Source organism: Euleptes europaea, chromosome 5 (assembly GCF_029931775.1).
Source record: "Euleptes europaea isolate rEulEur1 chromosome 5, rEulEur1.hap1, whole genome shotgun sequence".
Lineage (NCBI taxonomy): Eukaryota > Metazoa > Chordata > Lepidosauria > Squamata > Sphaerodactylidae > Euleptes > Euleptes europaea.
The window spans coordinates 98,055,939-98,076,324 of record NC_079316.1 but is presented as its reverse complement, the minus strand read 5'-3'; the positions used below and the strand labels follow the sequence as shown (position 1 = coordinate 98,076,324).

Genomic DNA, 20,386 nt, shown 5'->3' with positions numbered 1-20,386 from the left:
TTAAGAACCTTCCTGCACTACCTGCTGTAATACCCTTCGGCCGAAGGACGCTTGCGCAGAAGACCATGTGTTGATCTTGTAGTGCTTGATAAAAGTAGAGATTGTAGACCAGGTAGCTGCCCTACAAATCTCTTCTAATGGTGCTTGCCTGTTAAACACAGCAGTAGTTGCCGCGCTACGAAGGGAATGAGCGGTTATGCCCTCTGGAACAGGGGTCCAGCTGGCCTTATAAGCCTCAATGATGCAATGCTTAAGGGTGTAGCTGATTGCCGCCGCTGACATGCATTTTCCCTTAGTGGGTTTGGTAATGCCTATAAACATGTAATCCGATTCCCTGAAATCTGCCGTTCTACAGATGAATATCCGGATTGCTCTTCTAAGGTCCAAGGCGTGCCAGGCATGTTCCTTGGCACAAGAAGGTTTTGGGCAAAAGGAAGGTAAACTGATTTCCTGTGATTTGTGGAAAGAGGAGTTTACTTTCGGACGGAAGGTCGGATCTGGTCTTAAGACCACCTTATCCCTGTGAAAAACACAGAGACCTTCTCTGATGGATAAGGCTCTAATTTCCGAAACCCGTCTGGCTGAGGTGATGGCCACCAGAAATAAAACCTTCAAGCGAAGATACTTGAGGGGTAGTGAGTCAAGAGGTTCAAACAGAGCAGAGGTCAGTGCGTTTAACACTAGGTTTAGGCTCCAGAAAGGGAACCTATGAACAACCGGTGGTTGTGTCTGAGAAACTCCTTTTAGAAAGGCCATCACATGCCTGTGCCTAGATGTGGGAACCCCTTCTAAGGTGGGGATCACGGTAGTGATTGCGGCTATTTGTCTTCTTAGGGTAGACGCTGACAGTTTTAGGTGTACACCTTCCTGTAGGAACTCTAACACTTTTTGAATACCTGGATTCAAGGGATCGACCTTTTTTCTTCTCGCCCAGCATACGTATGCTTTCCATGAAGTATTGTAAATGCGTTGTGTGCTTGGACATCGTGCCTCCAGAATGGTAGCTGCGACCTCCTGGGAGTAACCCCTGTCTAACAGGAGTCTCCTTTTAAGTGCCAGGCGGTTAAACAAGACCATGTTAGGTCTGGGTGCACTAGTGGGCCCTGACGAAGTATTCCCCAGTGTGTTGGAATCCTCCATGGTTCCTGGACCGACAGTTGTAGGAGAGTTGCAAACCAAGGTCTGCAGGGCCAAAATGGGGCAATAAATATGACATTGGCCTTCTCTTGGAATACTTTTCTCTACCTTGGGTATTATTGATAGTGGTGGAAAGGCATACATCAGGCCCCTGGGCCATGGGCCGGTCAGGGCGTCTGTCCCTTCCGCATTTTGGTGGAAGTAGCGCATGAAGAACCTTGGAAGCCTGCTGTTTGTGTTTGAGGCGAACAAATCTACCTGAGGGACGCCAAATTTGGAAGTAATGAGCTAAAAGGCATCTAGATCTAGTGACCACTCTCCCTCGTCTACAGTTTGGCGGCTCAGCCAGTCCACCTGGATGTTGAGGGCCCCTTATATATGTTCTGCTCGAATTGATTTGAGGTGTACTTGTGCCCATGAGACTATTTCTACTGCCTCCAGATGAAGGGAGGATGACCTGGACCCTTCCTGCTTGTTGATGGATGCTTTTGTTGTTGTGTTGTCCGTCCTCACGAGGACATGGTGGCCCCAGAGGACTGATGTGAATTTTAGCAGAGCCAACTTGACTGCTCACAACTCCAGTAGGTTGATATGGAGTTTGGTCTCGTGAGGTGACCAACGCCCTTGAGTTATGTGTCTGTTGAGGGTGGCTCCCCATCCCTCCATGCTGGCATCCGTGAATACCTGTAAGGGCTCGTCGTGGATGTATTGACTGGCCTTCTGTAGGTTTGACATGCGGGTCCACCAACGTAATCCGTTTTATCTTCTGAGTAATAGGTATGGGTTTGTCTCATTTTTTGGCTATGTCCTTTTGGAAAGGCTGTAATAGCCATTGGAGGGGTCTCGAATGAAACTGGGCCCACAGTACCACCAAGATACAGGAGATCATGAGCCCCAGAAGCCTCGCCAATCGCATTAGGCGGGCCGACCTTGATATGATTATGGGAGATGTTAAGGTGACAATTTTGCAAATTTGTTCTGGAGGCAATGATAGGGAATTTGTGTGAGAGTCTATTTGGACCCCCAGGTGGACCAGGGAACGGGAAGGTGTCAAGGAGCTCTTTTTGAAATTGACTATGTATCCAAGGTGTTGGAGTGTCTGCACTACAGTTGTGGTGTGCTGTATGGACTGGGTTCTGGATTGGGCACAGATCAGGATGTCGTCCAGGTACTGGTGTACCTGGATCCCTTCCTGTCTGAGGGACGCTATGATAGTGACGAGAACCTTCGTGAAGACTCTCGGAGCGAAAGCCAGGCCAAAGGGGAGGGCCCTGAACTGAAAATAATGTTGGCCAATAGCAAACCGCAGGTAGCATTTGTGGTGCGGGTGAATGGGTACATGTAGGTAGGCCTCGGTTAAATCTACTGCCATCATGAAAGTGTTTGGCTGTAGTGACTCTACTATAGAGCGAAGCGTTTCCATTCTGAAATGTTTTCGTACCATCCTCCTGTTCACATACTTGAGGTTCAAGATGACCCTGCAGTCCCCATTCTTCTTGGGGACGGTGAAAAATATGGAGTAGACCCCTTGGTGCATCTCGTGAATGGGTACCTGTTCTATGGCCCTGATGTTTTGAAGGTGTTGGATGGCCCTGAGAGTTCTGGCTCACTTCTCCCTCTTGAGGGTTGTAGGGGAAAGGATAAAACAATTTCGTGGTTGGAAGATGAACTCCAGAAGGTAACCCTCCGATATAATTCTGGAGACCCAGTTGTCCGGGTTGGAGGCCAACCACTTGTTCTTGAAGAACTGAAGCCTCCCCCCGATCCCTGTGAGTTGGACGTCACTGGGCATTGGGTTTTGTAAATTTGTCTCCCTTGTCATTTCTGTTATTACTCTGTGGTCTTTGGAACCTCCCGCCTCTACGAAAGGGGCGAAAATTGCTATTCCATGACCCTCGTTTGTACTCAGTTCTACCCCTGGAAGAGGGACGAAAGGAACGAAAGGGCTGGTAATTGAAGGATCTCTGTTCCTTGAGCAACTGTCTAGGCCTGACCTGTTTTTTATCCTTCGTCTCTATCAGGATTTTTTCCAACTTTTCTCCAAAAAGTTTATCTCCTTGCACTGGGTAGGCCATGAGGGTGGTTTTGGCTCTAAAATCCGCTGGCCACGCTCTTAGCCAAAGGGCCCGTCTCAGTGATGTGACAGAGGCCATGGAACGGGCCGTGAAGGAGATGGAGTCTAAGGAGGCATCGACCATTAGACTGACCGCACTTAGAACTCTCTCCGAACCTCCAATAACCCTAAGGTTGTCGTCTGGGACCAATTGAATGAGTTTCTTGACCCATAAAAATGAGGCCCTAGCGAAAATGGACATAGTTGCATTTGCCTGAATCGCAAGGGCTGAGGCCTCATATGCCTTTCTGGCCAGGGAGTCTGATTTCCTGTCTAAGTGGTCACGTAAGGCTCCCATGCCGTCCTCTGGAACCAGACCTGGATTCTGTAGGTCTACCACCAGAGCGTCTACAAGTGGGACCTTGAGCATGGCCATGGCATGAGGTGCCAAAGAATAAAGTTTTTTAATCATGGGAGGCACTGTTTGGTGGATGAAGGGTTATCCCACTCCTCCCTGACTGTCCTAGAAAACAGGTCGGGAAAGGGGACTAAATTGTTAGAAGCCTTCTTCAATGGAAAGCACTCCTTAACCCCTTGTTTTAATTTGGATGTGGCTTCGTCTGAAGAGTCAGCCTCTTCATTTAATTCCAGGGCCAGGATTGCCTTAGCTAGCAGTGCCTGGTAGTCTTCCCCATTAAACAGTCTGGTGGGCTGTTCATCTGAGTGGGAGGACTCGTCTCCAGAGTCAAACTCTCCTTCTTCTAGCTCTTGATCTGAATCAATAGACAGAGAGGAATCTAATTGGCTAGTCTGAGTTTCACTGCCCTTAGATTTCAATGCAGCCTTGGTTGGCTACTGAGCCGAGGTAGAAGCCTGTGAAGCCTGTGGCTGGACTTGAATTGGAGCCAAGGTCTGATTAGTACCAGGCTCTCCTTCTCTATTGCTCAGAGACTAAGAAAATGGAGGGGGACCCAAAGGGACCCGCCCAAGGGAAGGTGGGGGAGTCTGCATTGGTAAGCCTGAAAGGCCTGCCATTGTCTTTGCAGGGCATAATTCACCAGGTCGTCAGCCTCCTGCTGGGAAAAATGGCAAACTCCTGCCTCTTCTGAAAGGGGAAGGGTACGTTACCAACTCCAGGTCGGGAGATATAATCAGCTGGAAACGCGAGGGCAGCCGTGGGTGCGCTCACAGCGGTCGCAGAATAGGCGGGAGACCTTTTCCTGGCTTTCACTTTATGGCCGTTCGTCTTGGAACCGCGTCTCTTTTTCCCCGCTCCATGTTTTGCCGTTGCGGTTTTTCGCGCCTTTTTAGGCGCCGACTGCCGCGGTACTGCCACCGCGCTCTGCAGCACGTCTTCTAAAGCAGCCATTCCTAAGGGCTCGCTATTGCGGCCGTTGGGAGAATCGGGGATGTGGCGGGCTGTTTGTACCAGCCCAAGTTGGTAATCCTCCACCAGCAGTAAATCGTCCTCCCGAGTGAGTATGGCATCCGCCATCTTAAATCCTCCTCCCGGGCTCTCACCACACTCAGACTGAAAATCCAGAAAAGAAATGCCACAAAGGGAGGGTTGGGAGGGGTGTAGATGGACGGAAATAGAGTATGTAGAAGTAGGTAAAAGATAAAAGTAGATAAGATAGAAGGGGGGGCTAAATAGCTACCCTATTCTGACTAAGCACAGAGCTGTGCCAAGATCCTGCTTTCCCCTTAAGAAGGCAGGAGGAAACTGGGCTTCTTCAGGCTATTTTCCCGCCAGGAAAACAGGAAGTTAGAATTTAGCCCTGCCTTCCCCGGATGGAACAAGGAAAATAACCATTGCTCAAGACGCCTGAAGCCTCAGAGGAGAACAGAATAAATAAGGCCAACATTTTGCTTGGTGTCAGGCCTGCTCAATACCCACAGGGAGCATCCACACACACACCCCCAACTGTGCCATAGTACCCTTCACTTTGCCAGAAATCCCTAACACAGGACACCTTGAGGCGTTTTGCCAGAAACTTCTCAGAACAAACCAAATCAAATGTATGCTACTTCTAACCCAACCTTTTTTTATTTTCTTTTTTTTTGCATGTACCTCCAGGACAATTAAAGCCATAATTGCTCTGATTTGATGTTCACTCAGATAAAAATGCTATCTTTATCTATCTAGCACATGCGTATCTCACCCTTCCTCTGAGAGGTGTACATGCTGCTGCGCATTTTATCGTCATAATCACCCAGTGAGGTAGATGAGGCCAAGAGACGGCGACTAGCCCAAGGTCACCCTGCAAACTTCATAGCAGACCCTACACCAAGTCTACCCACTCCACAACACAGAGATTTCAGCTCATCCAAGAGATATGTACTATGCCCATGGTCTGTTTCTAGGACAGAACAAAACTTGGTAATTTGCCAGGGGTTGGTAACCACTACAATTGAACCAGGAATTTTTGCCTTTTTAAATTTTCAGACCAGCAGCCACCTATGCTATATCGCCAATGCTTTTGAGGCTCTTCTCAGGCTGCACTCAGAAGCCAAGATGAACCATGACTTGTGCAAAGAACTGGGGCTAATTTACCAGATGTAGAGGAGGAGGAGGAGGAGTTGGTTTTTATATGCCGACTTTCTCTTCCACTTAAGGAAGAATCAAACTAGCTTACAATCACCCTCCCTTCCCCTCCCCAAAACAGACACCCTGTGTGACCAGCCCAAGATCACCCAGCTCATGTGTAGGAGTGGGGAAACAAATCCAGTTCACCAGATTAGCATCTGCTGCTCATGTAGCGAAGTGGGAATCAAACCTGGTTCTCCAGATCAGAGTTCACCCATAATCTGCCTGCTTCCTGCCTCTTTCCTGCATACTAGCAGGCAGGACAACCTCCATGCATTACCTCCGCAGCCACAAGGGATGGCTTTACTCAAAAACTGTTTGCAAATTTGTCACAACAAACTTCAAGTAAAACAAACCAAGGGGTTTTCGGGGGGGGGGGGAGTTTCCAAAAAGCAGCCTTTAAACTTGGGGCCCTTGAGAGGGGGGGGCTGTTAATAAATTAGAGTCTGAAATCCCAGGTTGGTTCCAGTTAACAAACCTAAATCTTGATTCAGATATCACAACAAACTGCAGTTTGAGTGAGCAACCAAAGTTGCTCATGATGTCCGAACAAAGCCTTATTTTCAGAGGCAGACTACTATGCAGCCAGTGGGTATGTTACTGCTCAAACGCGCCCCCCACCTCCGACTAGGATTATAGAACTTGTTTCACAGTTCCTTGGGAACTGGTCCAACTACCAGAATACAGAAAAACAAAAATATGTAACAGTTTCATCACTGACTTAATATGTTATGAGACAGGAAAAGAAAAAGAGTTGGCAGTTTCATCAGCTGGGTATTCACATCCACCTTGTCTGCTGCTGCCAATCCACTTCCCCCAAAAGCTGAGTAAATCTCTCCCCTCTCCCCCCTCTTCAACCTCTCATGTTCTTCCGTCTTTTCAATCAAGCACACCATTTCAATCCTTATTAGGCAGGAAGCTACAACTAAAGCATACACACACAGAGAGAGGCAAGAAATTTAAAAAATGATATTTTATGGAACTAATCTCTTTTTAAAGAATGTAGTATCAGGACAGGTGAATGCCATATTGATTTCAGTGAATAATCTGCGTCAATAATATCTCACTGTGAAGTGCTGACTTGCTGCAGTTAATGCAAATCAAAAACTGAGTAAGCACTTCTATGTTTTTGCCCCGACTTGCCATTTTAGATAATTTTGCATCACTGCACAGTTGTTTTACTATTATTTTGTAGACTGTATCTACACTTCTGCCTCACTTATTGGTGTTGTCAACATCATTATCCTTTTGCAATTGCTGACGGTATTATGTAATCACTTCAATTTAGGCTTATTTCTGATCACAGGTACAGAGAGAAAAGAGGCCTTGAATAACCTTGGGGAGAATTCTACTATCAGGCTGCACTACAAAAACAAACTGAAGGCCTCAGATACCTAGAGAATATATGACCCCTGGGGTGTAAAGAATGCTTTGGTAAAAGAAAACCCCACTGCAAATCATTCAAAACAATTTCAGGCACAGATCAGTCTTAAACCGACAACTGACCTTAAAGCAGCCACAGAAGAAAAACAGCCTATATCATGTGAAGCTCAAAACATTTCAAATATGAAAAATTCCAAAGTCAATGAAAATGCATCATCATGCAGTCAAAAATGACTCCTCTCTCTGCTCAAGGCAAAGAACTGTCATTGCTTTTCCAAATAATCTTTTAAAAGCTGGAATTCTCTCTTCCCCAATATAGGAGGACAACTATCGAAGGAACGTCAGAATATTCCCAACAGGGAAAAAGCAGCAGCTTCCAGACACATCTTATCCCATATCAGTATTAAATAATCTAAAATCACACCATATTCATATAATAAACTGTCTTGCAACACATCAAATGATCACACTTAGTTCAGTGGGATTTTGTTTTCATGGTTTGTTTTAAATGGGTTGGCCAGGGGCAAAGTGCATAGATGCTCAAGAAGAACAGGCCCAGGTGGGCAGTTGTTGTGTTCTTGGCCAAAGTCTTCATTTCCAACCACCTTTTCCACTTTAGATTATTATTCTTTTTTTAAAGCTCTTAGCACTACACAAGTACATAATATTAATTTCAGTTCTGGACTTCACTATCTGGTCATGCAATAAATTTTGCCATGACATTTTGCCATGACATTTTGACAACATTCTCCTGGGGGAAACTAATGAATCAGGAGCTACTTTTCCTGATCAAAAGATATCCTTTGCCATCAGCAGCAAAACCACTTTACCTGGAAAATGCTGCTTATATGCACTTTTACTACTGGGGGCTGATACCTCAACAAGGAACCTACCTTTACGTTTTATAACTCCTCTTTCAGTTACAGTTTTTCAGGACAGCTTAAAATTTAAAAAAATCCTACGAAGTCAAGAGAGGAGTATCTATGAAAACATCCCTTAAGCCACCCACACGTTTTTTTTTCCTAACGTAGCTGCTGCTCTTTCACTAGGATCTTCAAGCTTAGTGCTGATAGTGCTAATCACCTGCTTGGGGGGAGGTATACTTTTAATCATCCTCTCCTAACAGGCAAACAATACTGACAACACTGATCATAGCCTAGCTATAAAGTGCCACACAAGGAGCCACTGCATATACGGTAAGGTTTTAGAGCCACTGCCACCCACGTAGCTGAACAGCAACAGGTGCCTCAGCCAACTCCTGATTACACCAACCTTGAAAGTGAAGGGCTGCAGTCCATATCTCACACTGCAATAGGGTCAAGCTTTGGATCCTACCCAACTGCCAGAGAACAAGGGAAATTAACCACTGAAATACAGGGTGAGACACAGCCATTAAACTTCTCCCAGACATCAGCAACAGAAGATGATAAAGATCTAGAGTCCATCTTATCAGACCTAAAGAGATCCTTAGTGAGTCTACAAGTTAGAGCTGTGCCTTTAAAAAAACTTTCGTCAGAGGCTCAGTTTAGGAAAAGATTCCCATCGGGACAAAACCAAGCCCCAAGAAGAAACACAAGTAACCTCTCTAATAAATCTTAAAACAATGCAAACACAGGATCTTATAGACATTTCTGCCAGTCCTTTAAATGTCTTAAATCCAACCTCTGAAAACGGGACTTGCCCCCTGCGAAAGTAAGTCCCACACTACTGGGCAGTAGTCAGCATTGTGATGCGGTAGCTAAAAAGGAAAATGCAATCTTGGCCTGTATCAACAGAAGTATAGTGTCCAGATTACTTGAAGTGATGGTATCGCTTTACTCTGCTCTGGTTAGACGTCACCTAGAGTACTGTGTTCAGTTTTGGGCACTGCAATTTAAGACAGGTGTAGACAAGCTGGAATGTGTCCAGAGGAGGGCAACAAAGATGGTGAGGGCTCTGGAGACCAAGTCCTATGAGGAAAGGTTGAAGGAACTGGGTATATTTAGCTTGAAGAGGAAAACACTGAGAGGGGATATGATAACCATCTTCAAGTACTTGAAGGGCTGTCATATAGAGGAGGGTGCCGCATAGTTTTCTGTTGCCCCAGAAGGTCGGATCAGAATCCACGGGTTGAAATTAAATCAAAAGAGTTTCCGTCTAGACATTAGGAAGACTTTTCTAACAGTTAGAGCAGTTCCTCAGTGGAACAGTCTTCCTAGGGAGGTGGTAAGCTGTCCTTCCCTGGAGGTATTTAAGAGGTTAGATGGCCATCTGTCAGCAATGCTGATTCTATGACCTTAAGGAGATTGAGAGGGAGGGCATCTTGGCCATGGAGTAGGGGTCTTTGGGGGGGAGGTAGTTGTGAATTTCCTGCATTGTGCAGGGGGTTGGACTAGATGACACTGGTGGTCCCTTCCAACTCTATGATTCTATTCTATGAGGGAGAAACCAACGACAAAACGGCAATGTGTTAATGGCCAAAGAGCAAAAAACTGCACAGACAGTTTCTATATGGTAACTGCTAGTCCTAGCCTAACATTAGCATCCTATTTTTTCCAGGGCACCACCCTGTTCCTGGCTGCTTGCATTCTACAACTTCATTTGTTATACAAAACTGATTTTAACATCACTTCTCTTCATGATTTATATGATTACAGCTGGTTTGATTTTTTAATACCTAAACTGCCTTGCTACTACAGTCAAACCATTTAAGTGCTCATTTTACAGGGATTTTCAAGGATACAAAAATTGAAAGCTATGAGGTTGCTATAGAAATGCTGTACCTTTCTTTATTCTTCTGTTAGCCCTTCAGAACTCTCTGTGCTACTAAATGTCTGAACATATAACACCCACTTATAAATAACCTATCCTACATATAATATTTCAGAGAACAACCTCTGCATATCAGATCAAAAGCATAATTAGAAAGAACACCCAGTGAAACGTTTTGGCCAAACAAAAGGGGAAAAGGATCTTATTGTTTCAGATGTATACTCGTCTTTTGCAGCTATGTAGTGTGACATGCAGGTGATGGATTATAGTAGTAAGTAGGGTTGTGCAAAAAAAAAATCTGTAAATTTTGTGTTTGGGTTTATTGGGCCTTTTTTTTTTTTTTTTTTTGGTAAATCCAGAATAAGCTGAATACCCATACTGGTAAATATGGGTATTTGGCTTATTTCTGGGTTTACCGGAAAAAAACTGGGCCCATTATAGTATATGGAAAAAAATTCGAAGCTCCTGCGGGGGCATTTTTGGAGGTAGAGTCACCAAATTTGCAGCATGGCTGCAAGAGACTCTCCTTAGACGGTCACCGAAGTTTGGCAAAGTTTGGGACAGGGGGTCCAATTTTATGGGCCAGCAAAGGGGTGGCCCCCATCCTCCAGGCATTTGCGAGCCGAGCTGTCCATCGATTTTCAAGTTCCAAAGTTAAGCTTTGCCGAGGAGTGGCAGAAAGAGCCAATAGGCAGGCTGGCACCTCAAAGTCTGGGGCTCCCTTCATATTTGGGGTGCACAGCATGATGTCCATGCAAATTAGCTTTCAAACTGAGAGGAAAGGCTTAAATGCAAGGAAAATCAGGCATGGAAAACATTTCTTTTGGTGGCAAATGACATCCTGTGAACAGTCCTTTATTATAGTAATCAAAAATCTGATTTCAAGCGATCGTCACTGTGTGGAGAAACGAAGCCTCTACTCGGGCGACCTTCAGTTTGAGAGCAGGTTTTTGGGGGAGGGTGATAACAGAGCCAGTTGCAGTCTCGACCACGTGGACTGTTCTGAAGGAGACTGCTCATCCGCGCAGGTGAGGAAGTCTCCTTTGGAAGCCTGGTGGTGTGCGCAGCTGTCAAAGCTGGTTCTTTTTAGTCAGAGGGTATATCCCTCCGGATGGGACTAAGTGAGCCCCATCTTTTAAATAACCCTTATGCTTGATCCAGATTAACCCACTGAAAGGTGATGTTTGGTCAAACCAAGTTGGCTCCAATTACACGACCCCTACCTCAAAATCCTAACAAAACCAGTCAAAGATAGAAAAATGGGAGAAAGCACAGAGCTGTGCATCTGAGCAAAGGCAAATAGCCAAACCCAAAAAATTCAGGAATCGCCTATTCGGTTTCGGGCAGATTCCAAGGTTTTGGTATTGGGTCTACCTGAAACCCGAATATTGCCAAAATGGCTAATTGCGGGTTTATTTTTGGTTTGGGTATATTGATATGCACAACCCTAGTAGTAAGGTTTCCAACACATTGCTTCTTCTATATAATTAACATGGAGGGACATTCTGGTTAGTTTCTCTATTTGTCACTCTTCTCAGGAACTGTTCATATCTTGAATTCCATCTCTTCTTCCTGCATTTCACTCTTCTAGTGTCCAGTAAGAGATTTGTTACCTCAACTTCGAGCGCCTTTTTAAACAACTACTTCAACACTCAAATTTAAATGGAAAAATTACATCTCTTTTTACGATGCAATTAAAAGGCCAAAGAACTGAATAAGCATGAGAAAGCAAGTTTATTGCAAAACCTCTCTTCAAAATTTCCTCCTTAAAAAACCCACACATTTTCCCAATTAAGACTTCATATTGTTTGGCAATCAATCCCAAAAATTATTGAAATACACTGGATGTGAGAACCAAGTGGATGGTTTTTAAATGTTCTTAACAATGGATGAATCACACTAATTGTTCTATTCCAAATAAAATTCTATCAGACCCAATCTACCAAATCTACCAAACCCAAACGGATGAGTATTCTTTGTCCAGATAATAAAGTATTTTACTGGAAGTCTGGCTACCACTTGCAAGATAGAAAAACTCAACAATTTACATAAGTTCATAATATATACTTTTTCATATAAGAATGGTTTTGAATATTTCATGTTTTCCAATCAAAAAAGAAGTGGAAAATGATCACTGTTTTGTGACATCAGGTTTACTCTTTTATACTGGCATGCAAATTGCAAGCCTGTAGCCTTATCTTTCATAAATATTGAATATTTATATATGGATTTGCCTCTAAAACAGTCTCTGTAATCAACAGAAACAAGCCTTTCTAGTCAACTTTGCAAATGAGTATGAAATTAACACAAGCTACATGGTACTTGCAAAAACTCAAATTCAAAGTGTAACTGGTATACCTACAAACTGCTTATTTATGAGCAAGCAATTCCACTGTAGTAAAAAGATGGTCTTTAGAGACTGTTTGGTGCTCTTTCTCTGTGTCCATCCAGCTCTTGTGCTTCAATTAAGCATTTAAAAATATAAACATTAAACATAACTATTTTAATAAATATACTTGCCAGTGTCAAACTTGAAAAGCCAGGGACTGGAAGACCTCCTCTTTGGTACTAAACAGAAATTACCGTAATTTAGTACCGTGTGCAAATTAGTTAATTTTAGTCCACCTGCCCTTTTAAAACATTTTTGCTTTACTCTGAAAGAGCCACAGAGCTAGGCACAGAAAAGAACACCATAAAACACATCAGGACACTTTATGTATTACGGAGAGCTAGCAGAATCTGCATGAACACTGTCTCATATACTCTGGCCATGTGCCTGGAGGCCCTGGTGAGATGGTTAAAGCAGAGTCATCTGAAATTGAATCCATCAAAGATGGAGGTCCTGTGGCTGGGTTGGGGAGGCCTAGGGCAGGGGTTTCAGCTCCCAACTCTTGACAGAGTTCAGCTTAAATCAGTTTCCTCTGTCAGGAGTTTGGGTGTGGTCCTGGATGCGTCCCTTTCTTTGGAGGCCCAGGTCACAAATATGGCCAGGATTGTGTTTTTCTATCTCCGCCAAGCCAGGCAGCTCTGCCTACTTGTCTCCCCCTGATCTAGCCACAGTAATCCATGCACCAGTCATATCCAGATTAATTACTGTAACTCACTCTACGCAGGGCTACCCTTGAAGTTGCTTCGGAAGCTACAACTGGGCCAGAACGCAGCAGCATGGGTCCTTATGGGGACCCCATGGAGAATACATATTCAACCAGTGCTCTGCCAGGTGCACTGGCTCCAGATTGAGTACCGGGTCAAGTTCAAGGTCTTGGTATTGACCTTGAAAGCCATTGTAACTTCAGGACCACCTCTCCCAATACACCCCCCAAAGAGCGCTGTGCTCAGCTAGAACCAACTTACTGGTGTTCCCTGGCCCAAGACATATCCAGCTGTCCTCAACCAGAGCCCTGGCCTGGTGTAACTTTCTGTTGAATGAAATCTGGGTCCTGCAGACCTGGCTCAGTTCCACAGGGCCTATAAGACGGAGATGTTCCGCCAGGCCTATGGTTGAGGGCAGCGACGGTTTCACATCAATCAGCCTCCCCTGCTGGACCCTCCTAGAGTTGTATTCCCAGCTGTTGTTTGCTTTGTCCCTTGTGGATTTTTTGTTCATCCATACAAGGAACGTATCTCTCAATGCCATCTTTTAAGTAATTTTAGATAGTTCTAATTAATCAGTTTTAATTGTTGATGTATTGTGATATATTGGGGTTTTTAATGATTATAGGGTTGTTAGCTGACCTGATCCTGAGCTTCATTGGGGAAGGGTACAATGGAAATCGACTAAAATAAAAATGAGATGAAGATACCTTCAAATGTACACCCAAGGATTTCTCATAGGCTTTACGGAAGGAACCACCATATAAGGTCATACAGCAAATAGAGAACACCCATTTTCACATTATTTTCAATAGGAAGGGGAGTAAAGGCAGTTCCTACTACTTTAGGAAGTCAGAAGCAGATACACTCCTTGTGGCAAGAGATCCCTTATGTGAGGGGAAAGAGTGCCCCTGTTCAGGAGGTCAATACCTACTGGAATTACTAGATAGCTTGCACTTCCAAGGTTTGCACTCTGAATTCAAGACAAAGAAAAAGAGCCTCCATCTGCCCAAATGTAGCACATCCTGAGTCTACTTCTAGACTTCATCCTTATTGGGATAGGATACCCAAACCAAAATGAACACTGATAATTCAACGTGCTTACCTCTAGAACATGAATACCCAAGAGTCAAACTCATCACATTTTCAAAACACAAAAATCACAGAAAATGCTTTCCAAAATACAACATCCCCGATTAAAATGTTTACACAGAGTTTGAATATCACAACAGACTCAAAGTGTGTGAAAAATTCCAATCTGCTACTCTCAAATAAGCTTGCAAAATTTAATATAAACAGACCTGATGGCCAGACTCAATGAAATGACAATATTACTCAACCTATAGAGTCTAATTGCCTCAGAATATGCAATCTGTGACAAACTAGATGAGTGGATAGGCTTAACAGCCGTTTCGGGTGGGAGGGCATCTGTTGGTAGGCCCTCCCACCCCTGCTCTGTGGACCAGTAAGGGAAAGGTCCAGGGGCAGAAACAATGCCATGCAATCTCTCCTTGTATACTCCCCACAGAGCCTTACACTCTCTGAATAACAATTTACTGGTGATCCCTGAGGAGTGAGCTGCTGTCCTCAACGAGGGCCAGGGTTTTTTCAGCCCTGGCCCCAGCCTGGTGGAACAGTTTCCCTAGCAACATCAGGGCCCTGTAGGACCTAAATGAGTTCCTCAGGGCCTGTAAAACAGAACTGTTCTGCCAGGCTTATCACTGAGAGCAGCCACAAGTTACCTTCCATTGTCATAGCTGCTGGCCTTCCCATCCTTCCCCCCCCCCATCTTGCTTATGGGGGGCTCACTGCCTGGCCAGGTTTTTCTAATGGCCACTATTTATGATTATTGAATGCTATCCTGTTTTATTATTATATGTATAGACTTTTAATGAAGTTTTAAAGTATGTTTTAAGTGATGTTTTATGATCATATTGTTGTATCTCGCTCTGAGACTGGCTTGCTGGGAATAAGGGTGGGCTATAAATATAAGGAATAAATAAATAAAATGATGTCATGTCCGCCTGAAACCCCAGATGCGACATAAGCATTTCAGGGGACACTCTGTATGTCTCTGAAAACAACATGGTACTAATTTCTGCCTCTGCCTCCACGCCTAAACCTTCCAGGGATGTCGGCCACTGGCAGTACACACATGAACACACATGAAGCTGCCTTAAACTGAATCAGACCCTTGGTTCATCAAAGTCAGTATTGTCTGCTCTCCAGGGTCTCAGGAAGAGGTATTTCATATCACCTACTTTCCCAGTCCCTTTAACGGGAGATGACAGGGATTGAACCTAGGACTTTCTGCATTCCAAGCAGATGCTCTACCACTGAGCCACAGCCCCTCGCCTATGTACAGTTTTCAGAGTTGGAGGTAGTATTATAAAGATGTGTATTTATTATTTATTATAAATTTATCATACATTATTATAAAGACGAGTATTATAAATGAATGTATGAAGAGGTAGCATTATAAAAGAGGGGTACATGTGCTTTTTTGTGCCATCACAGCTCAAACTGGCTTTGTAGAGATCTGTAAGCACTTTCAAAAGCTCCCTACAACCCCCCCCCCCAAAAAAAAATTAGCTCACAGTAGCACAAACAGCACTGAAGCAAAAACGTGTTCACTTTTGTAAAGGGTCTGGGACTTGAAACACAAGGTGACATTTTAGTTTAGAAAAAAGATGACTAAGTAGGCACACAGCAGAGGTTTATAAAACTATGCATGGGGTGGAAAAATAGAACTTTCTCCCCCTCACCCACAATACTAGAACAAGGGGGGGCAGTGAAGTGGATGGGCAACAGATTCCTGACAGATAACAAGAAATGCATCTTTACTCAACAAGGGATTACGTTGTGGAACTCATCGCCACTGGATGTAGTGATGGCTACAAGCACAGGCTTCTAAAGGATTCATGGAGGACGGGTCCACCAAAGGTCCTCAGAAAGAGTAAATGAAACCTCCACACTCAGAGGCTGCAAACATCTGAATACCAGTGCTAAGAGGGGACATCATGGGAATGGTGTTGATCTTTATACCCTGTCTGTTGACCTCTGGGTGAAACAGGATACTGGGCTACATGGAGCAGGAGTCTGATTCAGCAGGGCTCTCCTTAGGTATCTATGCTATCAGTTTCATGGGCACTGTATACAACAGAGCTCATGACAAGTAATACAAACACACACACCATGCCCAGACATATTTTGGAGCAGCTTTTAGAGTTGTGTAAAGTATGCAAAAATATGAATGCTTGCTCATAACCATGCATACATCCTTTTTAAAAATAAGAGAAGTGCAAACCTACTCATATTTATTTAAAACATTTTAATATACTCAAGAGTCCTCTCATTTAACCAGTTTCCTATTTTTTGTTTTCAGTTTGCCTTATGAGTGAAAATTGATTAGATCAAATTATTTCTGATCCAGTCAAGGCAATCTCACCATTCCCTACGAGCAAAACAGAAAAGGCTGCCATTAGGGAGGTTAATACAGGAATGAACAGACTTTCCCTCTACTCCACTCATATAGTTATAATGAAAGATCACATCCTCTGTGAACAGAAAAAAAATGCAGTTATTATCTGATGTAGTAATATCAGTCCTGGCCTCTAAGTTCCAAAAGATGCTATGGTAACTTTTTGCCTGCCTGCTGTTATAAGCTAACTAACCTACCTTCCCTTTTACAAATGGCTTGCTTTAGAGCCCTTCAAACAAGATGTTAATTTGCATATGTACACAGGTAGCATATTAGCACTCCTCTATGATCTAGTTTCCCAGAGACTCCGATTTTCCTAAAAGAAGAGGGGGGGGGGACATCAAGCTTCCAGCCAGAGACTGCACACTGTGTTTTAACCACTACAAGCACTTCTGAGAACCCACAAAGGCTTCTTAACAGTAGTTCTGAGAGGCATAAACTACCCCAAGAAATCTCAGATGTATCTCTTGTTTATTATTACAATCCCAAATAAAGAACTGGGGGGGAAATCATAACTAAGCTCTGCTTGCCTTAAGAGAATTCCCACTCTATATCACAAATGGACAGTATTTGAGAAGTGACATCAATTTTCTATAACAAAAGTTGGCAATTCTACCAAATTGTCAAAGCCTATGAGAACATTTCAGGTGTATAGATACAAGTTCAATCTATCCACTGGAGATCACAACACGAGTATTGTTTTTAACCAAAACAAAGAGACTTGTTAGTTTTTAAGGTACCACAAGACCCTCCTCCCCCAAGCCAACAATACAGTCTAGCTCCTTGGAATGTGTCGCTGTTGTCAACACACAGTATATCTGTCAACAGTTCAACTATGTTTATAACAGACAAACGGCATGATGGTGGGTGTGTTCCTACCTTGACCTTGCTCCACATTACCTAATGGGACACACAAGGGAAAAAACTGCTTAAGCCTGCCATGATGTCCCATATTTGTTATTAACGCCTGGCATTCTAAACCTAGTCCTGTTCCAACCGTTAAGAGCTGTGTCAGTTCCCAGAGCTCCTCAGCCAGATTGTGCATACAAAAAACAACAAAACAACACGCAAACTGTGCATTTGCCAAGCTATTTTGCACATCTAACATCCAACCAAACTCCTCCTGGAGGCACTCGAGTACATTTTTGCCTTGCAACATTGTGCAAAACAAGGCCACGCACAGCCATTTAAGATCTCAAAGAAAAACAAACAGGGGACATGCATAGACTTTCCAGCCACTCTGTAGAAAGAACACAATTCTGAGTCTCCTGAAAACCACAGAACTTCATCGGGATAAAGAATCATCTCCTCAAGTATTAAAGCCACTGAAGGCAAACAGGCCTAGCTTAAAGGCATAGAATACCATCAACTTGATCCAATACAAAGATAAAGAGATTGCTAACCCTCTGGAACATTCACTGCACAAGTCTTGATGAGTGCTCAATCTAGTATTGGGTGTTACCCCCTTCTCAGAGAACATCAGCATTACAATCATACCAGATTAATGCCTCTCTCTAAGGCAGTGGTTCCCAACCTTTTTTTGACCAGGGACCACTAGGACTTTTTTGTTCGGTGCAGGGACCTCAAGGTTCAAAATAAAAATTCAGAGAATTTGAAAATAAACTTTAATCATAACTGTTAGTTAAACATTAAACTTAGAATAATATTTGAATATATATATATATATTTATAATAGAGAACTTTTAATTGAAAATATTAATTTATTATGGGTTTATAACTTTGTTTCGCGGACCTTAATTTAGTTCTCGCGGACCCCTGGGGGTCCACGGACCCCTGGTTGGGAACCAGTGCTCTAAGGAGAATCACAAAGTATACTGCAAGGATCTGGCCAACCAATGTCAATCACTGTCAGGAATGAAAGGCAGGCCTTGCTCTTACATCCATGTGGTAGACTTTATTTCACCGTACAGGCTTAAGCAGCACACATTTGTTTATGTGGGGAAAGGAAAGGTTGGACATCTCTGGGTTGGAAGCTAAAACAGCTTCATCACCCCTGCCTCGGTAACTTCCAAGTAGCTATAAACAAGCAAATCGTAACTGCACAGTTCTGCCTCCAGGAAATCCATACGTCACAAACTGGCTTGTCTTTTTTTTGGGGGGGGGGGAAATGTGTTGGTGTGTGTAAAAAAACACGTAACTCCAATAGTTCCTATTCCCCTAGCAGCCTTACCTTGCTGTTCACCCCGTGTCTTCTCAGTTTAAATTTTGCTTAGGGTAGCAACAATTTCTGGAGCTGTCCAGTACCCTTAACTTGGGCGTGCACAAGGAAGAACTCAGGTCTCAGAATTTATTCATTTTTAAAAAGATATATGCACCAGCAGGGCTGCATGTGGCGAAATTATGTTTTCCTCAAACCACGTGAGAAAATTCCTTTTGAGAACATTTCACTCTTCCCGTACACTCTGTTTCTGATCTCAAAGCCACAATTCCTTAAGAAAACTTCAGAGGGAGACTCCACTGTGAAATTGCAGAACTGGGTGGAATTAATTAAGAAGTTTCAAACTACTCCCCCCCACCTCCAACAAAGACTTGAAATTTCTTCAAGCATACAACTCTCTCAGCAAAACCTCGTACTCCCCACTCATTACCATTGGTAGAGTTTAGCACAACTAGTGAATTGTGTGTGTGTGTGTGTGTGTGTGTGTGTGTGTGTGTTAAGTGCCGTCAAGTCGCTTCCGACTCATGGCGACCCTAAGAATGAAAGTCCTCCAAAATGTCCTATCTTTGACAGCCTTGTTTGGCTCTTGCAAACTGAAGGCTGTGGCTTACTTTATTGAGTCAATCCATCTCTAACTAGTGAATTATCTCCATTTTTCTCAGCTATGGAATTGCAGAATGCACCCAGCACTTCTTAGGACCTAGACTCCGTTCGATATTTGCCTTAACAGCTCCTACCTAAAACAACTGAGCTGTGCACATCCCCTGAAAAAGTGGGCTGCAGACCACAAGACTCCTGGTCATTGTTACTTAGGGTTGCCAGCCTCCAAGGGGGGGGGGCTGGAATTCTCCTGGAATTATAACTGATCTTCAGAGCACAGAGATCTGTCCTCCTGGAGGAATTTGCAGCTTCAGAGGCCAAACTTTACAGTATACCATAGATTCTAGGTGAAATCCACCCGCAAACTCTCCCCTCCACAGGCCCCCCCCCAAAGATCCAGGAATTTCCCTGGCCAGAGCTGGCACCCCCCTTTTTTTTATTGCTCCCCACGAGCAAGGCCAAGAGTGGGGAAGGCGTGAGAAAAAACAGCCAAATTCTTTAATTTTATTGTTAACAAAGTAATTTTTAAACTGTTTAGACACTTTCACGGTCAGAGTTCATTGGTTCTTGTAGGTTATCTGGGCTGTGTGACCGTGGTCTTGGTATTTTCTTTCCTGACGTTTCGCCGGCAGCTGTGGCTGGCATCTTCAGAGGAGTAACACTGAAGGACAGTGTCTCCAAGACCACGGTCACACAGCCCGGATAACCTACAAGAACCAATGTTTAGACACTTCTTCGGAAGTCTGGTAATGGGTCACTTTTTTAAGGTGGGTGGAGGGTCAAAAGGGTATTTTGGCATTTTTCAACTTTGCAATTTTGGACGTATTAACCAGATTATATAATTTACACTCCCTGACCTGGATGGCCCAGGCTAGCCTGACCTCGTCAGATCTCAGAAGCTAAGCAGGGTTAGCCCTGGTTAGTATTTGGATGGGAGACCATCGAGGAATGCCAGGGTTGCTGTGCAGAGGAAGGCACTGGCAAACCCCCTCTGTTAGTCTCTTGCCATGAAAACCCCAAAAAAGGGGTCGCCATAAGTCGGCTGCGACTTGACACACACAATTTACACTCTTTTGTACTTTATTTTTTTTATTTTTATAGTGTTTGTTTGTCTTGATTTAT

The 20,386-nt window shown here is 43.8% G+C and overlaps 1 protein-coding gene across 1 annotated transcript in view; it reads right to left on the bottom strand.

Annotated features, from left to right (window-relative positions):
* Window positions 1-20,386, bottom strand: part of CCDC6 (coiled-coil domain containing 6) — an 80,017-nt gene that overhangs the window by 58,391 nt on the left and 1,240 nt on the right. The window lies entirely within an intron of this gene.